Source organism: Urocampus carinirostris, chromosome 15 (genome assembly GCF_059441175.1).
Source record: "Urocampus carinirostris isolate Australia breed hairy pipefish chromosome 15, RoL_Ucar_1.0, whole genome shotgun sequence".
Taxonomy (NCBI): domain Eukaryota; kingdom Metazoa; phylum Chordata; class Actinopteri; order Syngnathiformes; family Syngnathidae; genus Urocampus; species Urocampus carinirostris.
In genome coordinates, this window is record NC_142363.1 from 11,331,674 (window position 1) to 11,344,673 (window position 13,000).

Sequence of the window (13,000 nt, forward strand, 5' to 3'; positions counted from 1 at the left end):
AAATCCTCTCATTGGACGCAAGTGCTGGATCTATGCAGCAGACTAAGCCTTTTGAAGGACACCCATGCTCATTGGAAATTCTTGAGGAATTGCCACAAGCCCTTTCACTTTCATTAAACTAAATTATGGATGGATTGGTAACTACACACTTCAATGAGAAAATAATGTTTTATATTACAGAAATCAATAAAGTTTCATTTCATTTCAAACATTAGCACACACTATAATGCAAAATCACAAACTTAAAGAAAAAAAATATATATTTTGGATTCTTGAATACTTACTGTATGACTGATATCAGTATCGGGAGAATAATAGGATTTAGGTCAAGGTATTTGTACTTTTCAAGTTGTCCTGTACTGGAATGTTATGATTAGAACCTATTAATTTAAATTGCAAAATCTCAATAGTTATTTTTCGTTTCTTTCCCCCCCAAGGAGCTTAGTGTATCTGATCTTAGACAATTCATCATAGTGCCATTGGCAGGGTTGGGGAGTAACGGTTAACATGTAACGGCGTTCTGGTAAAAGGATACAAAATAAAAATAACTGTAATCTGTTACAGCACAGGCAAACACAAAGTATTCAGATTGCAGTTACATTCCGTGAGCATGTGGGTTACTTAACAGTAATACAATTTGTGCGAGGTTGCGCCGTCTTTGACCCCTTTTATTAATTGAATTACTGTTTTTATTCATTTGTTAGTGTATATTAGCTCAGGAGGTAGAGCGCTCGTCTGGGGATCAAGAGATCGCAAGTTTGATTCCCGGCTCTTCTGTGTTATATGTCGAAGTGTCCTTGGGCAAGACACTGAATCCCTAATGCCCCCAATAAGCAGGTTGGCGCCTTGCATGGCTGCACGGCCGCTATTGGTGTGTGAGTGTGTGTGAATGGGTAAGTGTGAAGCACATTGTAAAGCGCTTTGGGAAGTCTTCATTGACTTGAAAAGCACTATATAAATGCAGATCATTTCATTTCGTATTGATGTGGCTTGTATGTTTTGGGCTTTTCGTCGTCATTATTTTGTTTTAATTATTACTATTTGCCATCCGCGCTTTTACGTAATCACAGTAACAACGATTGCTTCTCTGCTGGCAGAGCAGGCAGAAGAAAAAGCATGGAGAAAAATGCATTTACAGGGTGGAAGCTGAAGTCTAAGTTAAACTTCAACGAAGAAAAGGGAAAGAACATCATTGTGCAGTGCAAATTGTGCCTGCCAAAAGTTCACATCCTGACAGCGTCGAAGGACTTCACCTCGAATTTGAAAAAACACCTTCAGGTAAGATTGTTAATAGTTATGTAGTTTTAGTAGATGGTACGTTCACTGGGTAAAACAATAGTATTTTCAGGCCTTTGATATGCTTGTTTTTATAGTACCGTATTTTCCGCACTAAAAGGCGCACCTAGAAGTCTTAATTTTTTTCAAAAGCTGACCATGCGCCTTATAATACAGTGCACCTTATATATGGCTCAATGGTGTGTCGCAAAGTCTTGCAACTAATGCAACAGCCGCCGACTAGATTTTCCCCCTTAGGCGAAGTCGTCCGCGGTGTATGATGGGATTTATATACCAGCGTTTCATTTCCTAACCAATGTGTCAATCATCATTTGAATCGATCACTATTGGTTAATGAGAGAGTTATTTGGAGGTAAAGGGGGCGCATCCTTTTTATCATTTACAGGCTTGGATAGGCTAAAGTGGCAAAACAAACCCTGCAATTGGCCGAAAAAGATGTGTCAATCATCTGTTGAATCGATCACAATTGGCCAAAGTTATTCGGAGGTAAAGGGGGCGGATCATTTTTATCATTTACGGGCTTGCATAGGCTAAAGGGAAAAAACAAAGCCTGCAATTGGCCGAAAAAGATGAATGTGGATAGCAAGTTTGGTTGGTTGTCTACGGCATAGAGAAAGCATGTTTTACTATTCTGTATTTGTAAATATTCTATTCTCCTGGATTTACTAGACTCACGGATATAAGAGGACCATGGTTGCACATCATTATTGAACACAACGACTTCGGTGAGCTAGTCGGCTATATATTTTCCCAGTATCTTGTTTCAGAGTGATATCGATGTTTCTGTGATGGGTCTTTTTTTAAATTAAACTCAATTCCAAGTGTTTATTGTCATATGCACAATAAAGTTGCGAGCGAAAAAGAAAATAGAAACTAAGGAATGGTTGGCATTTCTTGAATCCCAAGACTTTAACCTTCTGAATGATATTTGGAACGATTCATTTGAGTGACATCGTACGGACACAGCATCCGCACGTTTCTACGACACGTATTTGCTTCTTTGCAAGCTTTCGGAATGTTAAGGGGGTAATAAGTTTGACTGAAGTATCTGACTGTTTTGTCGACGTTCCCATCGTAGCGCCTTATAATCCGGTGCGCCTTATCTATGGAAGATATAGGACCAAAAACTATTTTTTGGGGGTGCGCCCTATAACTTGGTGCGCCCTATAGTGCGGAAAATACGGTAATTGTATAGGTAATTTTAATTTGTTTATCTCCAATATGAAATTGAATTGGTAGTAGTAGGTGTACTAAGAAGGTCTTAAATGAGGCTAAACTGACCGTTTAACACGGTTGCAGTTTGATTTGTCAATTATTGCTGATTGTGTTCAGACTGAACCAAAAATGATTTCTTACCATCCAAATAAAATACTTGCAAAATATGTTGGTCTGGGTAAATAATTGTCATTTTTCTTAAAACAGTCAAAATGGATTTATAGCGTTTTGGAAAAGAGCTTTTCATTTACATTTTTTACATTAGCGCTACTTTACACACTATTTTCTGATAAATTGATTATTTATTACTTAAGTAGAGTGGTGACAACCCTATTCACCTTTTGACAGCTGTTGGATCAATACCCATTTGAACCTTAAAGTAATCCAAAAGTAATCCAAAGTAACAAGTTATATTACTTTTTAAAAGTAATTGAAAAATTACACTTCAATTACATTTTAAAAGAAATAACTTATAACTGTAACAGATTTCATTTTTAAAGTAACATACCCAACACTGGCCATTGGTTCTTTTTATTGTGCCTCTGTGCCTGCATGCGTACAGTATGTGTATATGTATTTCTGTAGGTATGTGTATTTTGCTCCGCATTAATAATCGTCAATGGACTTTGGCCATTTCCATGTATTTTTGACTCCCAGCTGACACAAGTAGTCATAAAACCAGCAGAGTTCAATAGTAGATGTACGAGTGTGACTCCATCCATATCCGATACTGCGCCCGGTTTGATTGCACGAGACTGATACATTAACGATTCTTTTCCTCAACTGAAAAATATATTATTAAATGGAAATGTTTGTGATGGACCTTACGTTTGAAGGGACACTGTGTAATATTTGACCACTGGATGCCGCTGTATTTTCTTTCTTTTTTTGGGGTTCCTCATAGATGCAATATGGCAGTAAATCAAGTCAGCGACCACTAGGTGAGCCTCATGTTATGTAAAAAAAAAAATGTGGTGCAGTAAGTTCTTCTTGTGGTGAGGCAGGGAAGCCTGCCCACTCAGGGGAAATTAACAATTTGTCAAACAAGAATTTGCTCATTGAATGGTTGAGGATGAACATTGATTTCTGGACGAAATATTTTTGGTTTTCGTATTGGACTGGATTAATTTTTTGACAAAAACATTCCGTCCCAATCCAGTCTTTTTAGCCAAGCTCAGACCCGATAATGATGCAGTGAATAGAGTCGGACCTTCCAGATGACAAGCTATACTAAAATGGGAAATTCCCATTACAATTCAATTAATCTGCTTATATTGGGAATTTAAGGAGGATTGATTTCAGTTGCGTCACTTCCATTTTTAAATTTAAAAAGTCTCATCCGGTGATCAGTCTTTGCCCACAGAAAAAATGTCATTCGGTTTCAGAAATTTATTGTCATCTCATGATGTAATTGCACGACCGTCTTCCTCATGTTTACAACTTAATTTCCTTAGCGGTTTATTCCAAATGTTTGTTCAAGTACATTTTTATCATCTTTCCAGACATAAAACCACTTTACAGGCTGTTTTAATTGCATAGCACAAAATTAAAACACAACCGAGTGAGACATAAAAGTGGCGATGATTTTAAACGGACCCGAAAGAAAAATTGAAAATGGGAAAAGATAAATTTTCCACGCTAGTGTTTTTTTTGTTTACTTGGCGGAGGGCCCTGGGGCCAATAAGAGGTGAGCTTTTGTTCCTGTTATCGCACATTGTTCATTTGTCTCCCGCCCGGAAAGCCGTGTTAAGATAACGCCGTCCTATCATCTGATTGTCTTATCAAAGTAAAGAGGCGAACAGGAGCTCAGTCAGGGCGAACTGTTTCAATGAAAACGCTTAATTGTGATCTCAGTTCAAGTGGACAATGTTGGGCCCATTACTGGGCAAAAAAGTAATTAGTTACAGTTACTAGTTACTTCATTTAAAAAGTAATTTTGTTGCACAAAAGTAGCATGTTGCTCTAAAAGTGACTATCTAGTTACAAATGACCATATATATTCATATATATATACATATAATTATTAAAGCTTAGCCCCTAAAACTGCTTAAAAATAGTCGCTTGATAAAGAAAATAAGACAAAATGTGTACACCAACCCGAGGAAACAGTGAACCCTTCATATTTTTTGATTTATGCAATCTTGAGAGCTTACAAACACAGCCGATACGCTCTATATCAATTTTGTCATAGATCTTCAAACCACTTAAAGATTTTCTTCCCCATTTCTGGTTAATGTCCAAGATGTTTTCTTTTTTCTTCATGGTGTATTATAAAAAAATAAAATCTACAAATTCTTTCGTCATTTCTGTACAAGCCCACTCCCCATGCGAGGCCTATTATTTCGCTAAAGGTGACAAACAACCAAATAGATGTATGCACGTACAAACTGACCCCCTAATTTCAGTATTTTGTTTTATAAAACGACTTAGATGTGAGTATATAGGGTCGGAAGAATATCAGAATATCAGTGTGGAGAAATAATGCGACCTCGTACTCTGTCCTTGAGACGTCGCCACTGTAACTGGACAGTAATCCCTTGTTTTCGCGGGGGTTGCGTCCCATAAATATCAAAATCCACAAAGTAGAAACCTTTATTTATTTATTATATATCAGTACCATATAATCTAAACCATTATAACAAAATAACAACCATTGCATCTTCAAATAAAAACACAGAACAAATCATTGCTGATGAATGAATGAATGTTCTTTATTGTCATTATATAATAGTAAAACAAAATTAGAATGTTTCGCCTTTCTTAAAATGAAAGTAATGTAGAGACTGACTGGCTAGCTGCACACCAGCATCGAGGATTCTTGGGTTGAGCTAGGTCTCCGTGATATTAAAATAGAAACATCACAAAGCGAGAAGTTTCCTGAGAGTTGTAGGTCCAGATTATCCGTTTCATGGGTAATGGATCTGTAATTGTTAATATACAGGCTTGCCAGGGGTGGCTTGTCACGTACCCTAGACTTAGGAGTAGGCCAGAACTGGAGCACTGCTATTGCTCTCTCTCCCAACAACGCATGTGTCTGTCAGATTTAATAAATTAATTTATTTTCAATGTAACAAGCCGCTAAAAGCCAGCTGTAGCCGTGCATTTGCAGTTTCTTTTGGGTGGGTGGACATATTGACTTATGCACCCGCCCGCTCCAGCTGTTTGACTGACAGCATACATCAGCCAATCACAGTCGTGCACACGGACAGTCACTTCCACACAACACACAAAGCCCTCCTTAACCTGCCCCTGTGATAGCATTTGCTGTGTGCTGTCTCAGAGCGCAACTTACAATACGTTTATTTCAATGACAAGACTATTTAATTCAAACCCACAAAGCAGGAAATCATTGATAACCGAAGCACCAAGTAGCGAGGGGTCATTTTATATATGTTAGGGAGAATGTCAGAAAATCAGTAGGGAAAAATTACATGACCTAGTGCCTGAGAGCATGCCACTGTAACTGTATTCAGTTGTATTTTATAGGTAGATATAAAAACATCCAACCTTTTTAGTTATTGTTGTTAGTGTTTGTTTCTGGCAGATCGAAGGAGAAGGGAAGACATTGTGGTTAGTGAACCACCATGTAAGGACGGTTATGTTACAAAATTTTCTTTATAACGTGTTACAGTACTTGTGACCTCGCAATAAGTAGCTTTTGTAACACGTTAGTCCCAACACTGCAAGTGGACGTATGAAAAAAACAAACGCTTTTTGTGACCTTTGTAATTTTGTTGCGGTCAATTTAAGTGGATGACACTCGGCCAGTGGGGGTCATCAGAATTGCCCCACTTGAACTTAAAAAAGCCGTCTCGTTTGGTTTGGAAAGTGAAAACTCCAAGAACGGTTAATTTGTTTGCCCTTCCACTAGTCGGGCCTGCCGCAAATGCCACCGCCTCAAAGGAGCGGCCGGCCGTCCTCGCTTTTATTTGTTTGTTTCTTTGGAGGGTGTGAGAAGTTGCGCTGGACGTTGGCCTTGCAAGGAGAGAAGCTATGCCGCCTGGCAAACAAGTTAGCCAGTGACAGGAGAGGGGGTTTGGAGGAAAGGGAGGGTTTGTTCATTTAGCCAGGCATAGCTGTTCTTGTTTGTGGTTGTCCCTGACAGCGCGGCCGCCGCCGCTCCAAAGCACCTGTGTTTGCTCACTAGCTTTCCCCCCAATCTGCTCGAAAAAACGCCAACATGTCACACGGCGGCCAGATAGCCTCGGCACCATGGGAATACAAAAGCCGGGGCTTTTAGAACAGTTAATCATTAATGAAGGCCTCTCTTTTGTTCCCGCTGAGCTCGGCGTTGACAGGGGCTTTGATATTACATATGGCAGACAGGTCGCGCCGAGATACGGCCAAGTGCGGCGACTCGGCCTGGTCCTCGGGTCGCTGGCAGGAAGCAGGAGGCTAAAAAGACATCTGCGGATAGCAGGGAGGAACAGTCAGACTCATTTCCGTTTACATGGAGGTCAATGATGGTTTTCTTGTTCAAACAAAACATTCTGATTAAGTTTGTGATTAAGGAATATTCAACTCCATCTGTAGGGAAGACAGCTCCCGCCAGATGTAGGAATAAATGTATTTTGTGGTGTATTTTCTCATGAATTTTCCATATATTTCTTCATGTATGTTGTTGTGTATTTCATCATTATAAAATGTTATTCAAGTGAATAAATGGGCCAGTTGCCTGAGCTTTTCAGCTATAGGTTGATCAGTGATGAAAAACTCAGCCAGTTCCCTCATTTGAATACAATTTTGTTGTGACAAAATCCAGGATTGAGTACATGACAAAATAAATGACAACATACACAACAAAATACACAATAAATTAAATGACAATATATATGATAACATACATTAAAAAATACACAAAAAATACATGACGAAAGACAAAAAAACTAGACTAAATACACGACAAATGACAAACACACAACGGAATAAATGTCAAAATGCATTACAAAATAATTGAAAAAATAAACGACAAAATAATCGAAGAAACATTGGACAAAAAACACACACAAAACACACCACAAAATAAGTGACAATATACATGGCAATTTGCACGACAAAATTCACGTTAAAATAAATGACAGAATAGACTACAAAATAAATGAAAAAATACACGGCAAAGTACATGACAAAATACACAATAAAATAAACGACAAATTGTACAACAAGATAAACAACAAAAACGACGAAACAAATAACACAATAAACTACAAAATACACGACATGACAAAATTCACGACAAAATAACAACAACATGGACGACAAAATAAAAAACAAAATACACAACAAAACAATAATAGTTTTTGGGGCAATAAAATGATTGCAATACACTTAGTGCATGAGAAACCTTTGACCAGCCGTGGACCAAATAAAATGATGTGTTGGGCCAGATCGTCCCCTCTGCCCTTTTGTTTGACTCCAGTATATTTACTATCTAATGAGCTAATAATACGCTATTGCAAAATGCTTACAAGATCCTCAATTTTACTAACTAATTACAGATAAAGGTATGCAGGTAGGAACGGGGTAGACGAGGAAGATAAATTAAAAACTGAACAAGAAATTTAAAAAAAGAACGTTTTTCAAAGGTTTCCATTGGGAATACACCACCCGGCAATGATGGGCAGGAGGTCATAAACAGAGCCAAGTCATTTTCCCCAATTAATTAGCATGCTTTAATCTCAGTTTGCTCTCCATTTTGTACTGTCAACGAGCCCGAGTCTCATTTCACGCTCATCACAGGGTGCCCCGGAAAAAAGGGCGGACCTTAAAAAAATACTGAGGGCATTCATGACTTTTCAGAAAGAAAGGGGGCCAATTTATCTCAAGGGGAGATTAGGAGGACATTTACACAGATAAAGTCTCATGAAAGGGTCAGAGGCGTTCTTATCTTCATTTTACCGCAGAATTCCAACCTTTATTCATTAAAAGTTTGCACTCAACCAATCCTGCAACGGCGTTAACAATACTGCATGAAATCCGTAAAGGATGGTGAGACCACAAAGATTTAGCTCCAGGGATGTGGCCGCGCAAGGCAATATGTTTGGAGCGCCTACGGTCAATTATTAACCATTCAACGATACCTGCGACTCACACCTGGCTGGACAAAGAAAAATGGAGAGGCCACATTGCATGAAAATGTATAAATACAGCTTTTTACCAAGGGCCATCACCACCCTAAACAAGCTCACAAATATGTGAAAGATACAGCATAAACACCTGCTTGTGTGTTTTTGTTACTGCTAAAAGTTATTGCACTTCTTTTCACTGCACTATTGTTGAAATGCACTATTATTTTTCATCGCGTTATTATTATAACTAAGGCCAGTCTCCAAGCACTATGTTGTAAACATTTCTGTCTATTTATCCTGACAGTCTTTTCTATTTTTTCTCCTTTGAGTCTTTATTACATGTTTACCCTGGAGTGCCAGGTCTAATCTCATTGCACACATTGTTTTACAACGTTGATATCGATGACAATAATGACAATTCAATTGAACAGTAGTGTTAATTGGTTGTTGGATTTAAAATATAACTGGCAAATGGGATGATCTTTTGTATGTTTATTTTTAGAACTGCAGCAAAATTGGTTTAGTTTAGTTTAGTTATGTTTGGTTTAGTTGAGTTGAGTTGAGTTGAGTTGAGTTTAGTGTAGTTTAGTTTAGTTTAGTTTAGTTTAGTTTAGTTTAGTTTAGTTTAGTTTAGTTTAGTTTAGTTTTGTTGTCTTGTCTTGTTTTGTTTTGCTTTGCTTTGCTTTGCTTTGCTTTGCTTTGCTTTGCTTTGCTTTGTTTTGTTTATAGTTAAAGAGATATTGTGTATTATCAATAGCGGGGATGTCAAACTCAGTTTGGCTCTGAGGCCAGATCCAGACTTAATGTTTTCAGGAGGGCCGGATCAGTAAAATAACGTCAGCTCCAAATTTCTAGCTTTGTTTTTTAGCATTGTGCTTTTGGCAGCAAGGGGCAAGGACCTTCAGCCATCCCTTTGCTGCCGCCTCCGTGCTTTTTTCACTTTTTTTAGGGGCGTAATCTTGTATACCACCCTTGAGGGCCCCAAAAGAGGGCCCTAACTGGCTTTTGTGCCAAACCTCCCTGGCCCTTTATAAATGACTTTGTTGGGTCATTGTCATTTTCATTTCTACCTTCATGTCAGGTTAGTCCGGTTTCTTTGTTACTTTACTCTTCGCATTTTCAAATTCCAGGTTGTTGTTTTTTTTCTTGTTTCTTGTTTTGTTTCTTTGTGACCACTTGTTTGTCTGGTGCTTTGGTGTTGGTTATTTTAATAAATTATTTATTTGTTTTTAACACCAGTGTTTCCAGTTCCCGCCTCCTTCACAACAATACATCATCCTCCAAAAACGAACACTTGCCTCAGTTCCTGCTCCCTTCACTTGAGTCCACCCGTAAAACCTAACCCTTGGTTCTCCATACATTTTCGAGAACACCTAAAATACACACGCACAAGCCTCGCAGAGACCGTAAATCTTCCTCATGTATTTATTTGCCAACCCTGCTCATCAATGATAAGGGTCACTAGTGAGACCAAACTGTAACTCTTGGTAACCAGTGAGAGCCTGCACAATGACAAGAAAATAGAGAACAAAACGTAGGTGATAAATAAACTCTGCCGAGGGCTATGAGGAAATAAATTAAGGCTGAGGCGAGGCTTAACAAGTGCATGCTTCAAACAACAGTTCCTGTTTCGGGAAGGGAAGGTACGTGTGTGATGGATGGCTCTGCAAACATAGTCGACATACCTGACCGATGCCGTAGGCCGGTCACAAGCCACGAGTGAGTGGGGACATTGTGCAAGAAGAACCAAGAGAGAACGGACTGTGTTTTCGACGGTTTTCCTCTTTCTCCCGGGCCTGTCGGGGATCACTTCAGTCAGCCCTGTTTAATAGAGACGCATTCTCCGAATAAATTCAAACCCCTATTTGCAGTATTAGAAGTAACATGTTAGCAAAGCAACGCATTCCAGGAAACCAATTACTTTTCTCAGTAACGAGTTCTGTAACGCGTTATTAATCAAATTCTGGAATATAACTGTTCCTACAATTTAGTGCATTACTTTGCTACTTTTTAAAAGCAAACATGGATTATAGTGTTTTAAACTGTTCATGGTACTTCTTTAAATTACAAAGCAACACACAGTTCTCAATCCGCCATCGACGCAACACTGTATATGAGTAAAGGAAGGGCATGTTTATATGAATCATCAAAGAACCACCGAATACAGTTACGGTGGTGCTGTCTCTAGTATGAGTATGAGGTTATGTAGTTTCTCCCTACTGATTTTCGGATATTCTCTCTACTTAATATACTCATAAATGTGCCGTATTTTCAACTATAAAATTAAATACTGAAATAAGGGTGCCAGTTTATACACGCATATTAGGTTGTGTGTCACCAATAGTGAATTGGTTTGCAGCGATTGGGGATGGGGTGTGCCTTATACAGGAACATCAATAGGCCAAACGTGACCACATAATTTATAGTAAAAGTGCTGATCCTCTCTGTTTTTATCTGCAAATCATTTTTTCAAAAAACCATATCTGGAGAAATAAATACAACTTATTTTCCTTTTTTCTTGTTTTGTTCATTTTTGTCTTTTTTTGTTTTTTCCTCTCTTTATTTTACTTCTTTTTAAAGTTATTGTTTACATAATGTCACAAAATAATTGGTAACATACAGATTAAAGCAACAAAATCAATCAGAAGAGCCGTTTGGGAGCCAAGACTGGTGTTCTACCCAAACTTCCTACCCTGTCGAGACGTCCTACAGTAGGCTGATCTGACAGCAATTTTGTTTTCTTTATAATCAATTAAAACCAGCAACACAGAATTTTCAGAATTATTTCAATCAGAATTTTACTGATGATATAAAACAAGGGTTGGCATGCATAAATACCCTGCATGAATACCCTGGTCAAGAAACGCCATGCTATAAAGCTTTCACAGAAAAACAATCCAGGCTTAAAATCTACATCAGAAAAAAAGTATTATGAAGCAGTGAAGAAGTCAAATTAGAGTAAATGAAACAAAACATTTTATGTACTAACCCTTTTCAACTAAATATATAATCGATTTTCAAAGACACAATAATAATAATAATAATAATAATAATTTCCTTGTCTTGTCATTCTGTGTAACAATGTACACAGAACGAAATGTCGATTGCACCTGACCCGTTGTAGCGAGCCGATGCAGCCGCAGCCAACAGAGGGCGCCGCCGACCACTTTTTAAGTCTTAGGAATGACTCGGCCGGGGCGCGAACCACCGACCTCCCAGTCTCAAAGCGGGCGCCTTACCATCTAGGCTACTGAGCTGGTAAAAAATGTCGATTGCACCTGACCCGTTGTAGCGAGCCGATGCAGCCGCAGCCAACAGAGGGCGCCGCCGACCACTTTTTAAGTCTTAGGAATGACTCGGCCGGGGCGCGAACCACCGACCGCCCAGTCTCAAAGCGGGCGCCTTACAATGTGATAGGTAGGACGAAAATTTTCACATTTCCCAGGAAATCACTATGAGCATTGTGCACATGTGTGCACATGCACACTGGGCATTGGTAGGACATCTCAATGGTTAGGAGGGAATTTTCACTGTGAAAATGCACATATGCATGATATATCATTAACTGATTCAGTGCAATAATGTATGAATACGTTTTCAGAATCATCGTCCCTGAGAGTAAAAACGTAAATATGTGATTTATTTTGTGTTATTTTAAATACTATTGTAAAGGGTTAGTCACAGCTCATCAGTATCAAGCCTCCGGGAATGATTTCAGTATTAGTTAGATAGCAGGAGTGGCTTTGACTAGATCTTTGTCCGCAAATCAAGGAAGCCCCCACTTGTGAGTTTTGCTTCCTGTGTCCAGCGATTGAGAGTGAGTAGGCGGCCCTCTAGTAGGTGTCGTGACGCAGTTTGGTGTGAAAAGCAAATATAGGGACAGACTGATGCTACAACAGAGGTTTTTTTTTCTAAAAAAAAAACAAAAAACAGACGAAGTCCCTTCGTCAGGGCAGAGAGGAATGGCGTTTCATGCCCATCCGCAGGAAAACAATCCGCCATAAAAACTTACACATCAGACAGTGAAATGTTGTCCCAAAGTTCAGTGTTTTTGCAATAAAATGTTATTTTGCAAGCAAAGTGCCTTTGTGTTTATGGAAAGTATTGTTTAGATCAGGGGTGTCCAACCTTTTTTTCAGACTGAGAGCTACTTTTTCTTACTAATAAGCGCAGAGGGTACCCAGTTTGATATGCCTTTATAAAAAAACAACGTATCTTATTAGTTTGATGTTATTATTATTTTATTACCAGTATACATATTTAAAGTTAGGTTAAATACACTCAGTCATTATATGTATATACCACAGCCATATCCCCCGAGTGGGAGCTGGCTAGAGTCATTTCTGACTCTTTTTGGGAGATTGATTCAGAGGAGGGGATTCCCAGCCCGCTCGCTCAACCCAACTGAGAGGTTGGGAGTC

General features: G+C 38.7%; 1 long non-coding RNA gene across 2 annotated transcripts in view; it reads right to left on the reverse strand.

Moving 5' to 3' along the window:
• Positions 1–5,197: 5,197 nt before the first annotated feature.
• Positions 5,198–13,000, reverse strand: part of LOC148351546 (uncharacterized) — a 31,343-nt gene continuing 23,540 nt past the window's right edge. For both annotated transcript variants that reach the window (XR_015852914.1, XR_015852913.1), the window contains exons 4-5: positions 10,265–10,400; positions 5,198–6,918 (exon numbers count right to left, since the gene is read on the reverse strand). This is a non-coding gene — a long non-coding RNA (uncharacterized LOC148351546). The remainder of the gene's footprint in view (positions 6,919–10,264; positions 10,401–13,000) is intronic.